At 46.5% G+C, this 864-nt stretch overlaps 2 pseudogenes; both read left to right on the top strand.

Moving 5' to 3' along the window:
• The window catches only part of LOC119590359, a 1,255-nt pseudogene extending 391 nt beyond the window's left edge, over window positions 1–864 (top strand).
• Window positions 741–864, top strand: part of LOC119590436 — a 3,237-nt pseudogene continuing 3,113 nt past the window's right edge.

The raw sequence follows: 864 nt of genomic DNA, 5'->3' as shown, positions 1-864 counted from the left end.
AAAAGAACCATCTGTGTATCAGTGAATTTGATCAATATGATTTATGAGAAAACATGAGCAAAATCAAATGTACTAATTATTATTTCAATTTACAGAAAAGTATGTATACAGTATCTTTTCACGCTGATTTTTCTTGCACCATAAGATGATAATACGTTTATAATTTTCCAGGCAATCGCACTGGTGTGTTTGGCAGCGGCAGTGGTAACACACGCCGATCCCGAACCACACAAGTACCACCGTTACCCCTATTACCACTACTATCCTTACTACCATCATGTCAAGCCACTGGAGGGCGATGGAGTGGCCAGGCATCCAGGTGGCGGTACTTCCCTTTGTGGGTTCCTCAAGTTCACGGCCTCACTAAACGCTCAGCTGACTCCACGCCGGAAGCTGACCCTGAACCAGCAGCTGATCCGGACACCACCAATAGTTATAGTTACCAGGTAGTCCACCATGGCCACCCCCACTATGGATACCACAATGGATATCGCTACCCTTACTCTGGCTACCGCCACAACAATTTCTATGGATACCCTCACAGATACCACAGCCACCACAAGAGATCAGTCGAATCTGAAACCGAACCTGAACCTCATTACAGCTATTACGGACGCCCTCGCTACTACAACAGATATTATCACGGTTACCCCAACTACTATCCTTACTACGCCGGTTACCGTTACCGCTACAGAGGGTAAGGAAGAAGTCAAGAATGGACTGCGGCAAGCACTGTGACGATGGTCCTCTACCAGATGTCTGATAGTCCGGTTTGCTCACGCCGGTTTTTCAGACACAGACACACTTCGAAGGAAACACACAACTGGCGGTCTTTAGAACATTGGATCAGCTGATACTTACTGT

The sequence above is a fragment of the Penaeus monodon genome, chromosome 27, assembly GCF_015228065.2.
Source record: "Penaeus monodon isolate SGIC_2016 chromosome 27, NSTDA_Pmon_1, whole genome shotgun sequence".
Classification (NCBI taxonomy): domain Eukaryota; kingdom Metazoa; phylum Arthropoda; class Malacostraca; order Decapoda; family Penaeidae; genus Penaeus; species Penaeus monodon.
This window is presented reverse-complemented; position numbering and strand designations above follow the sequence as displayed.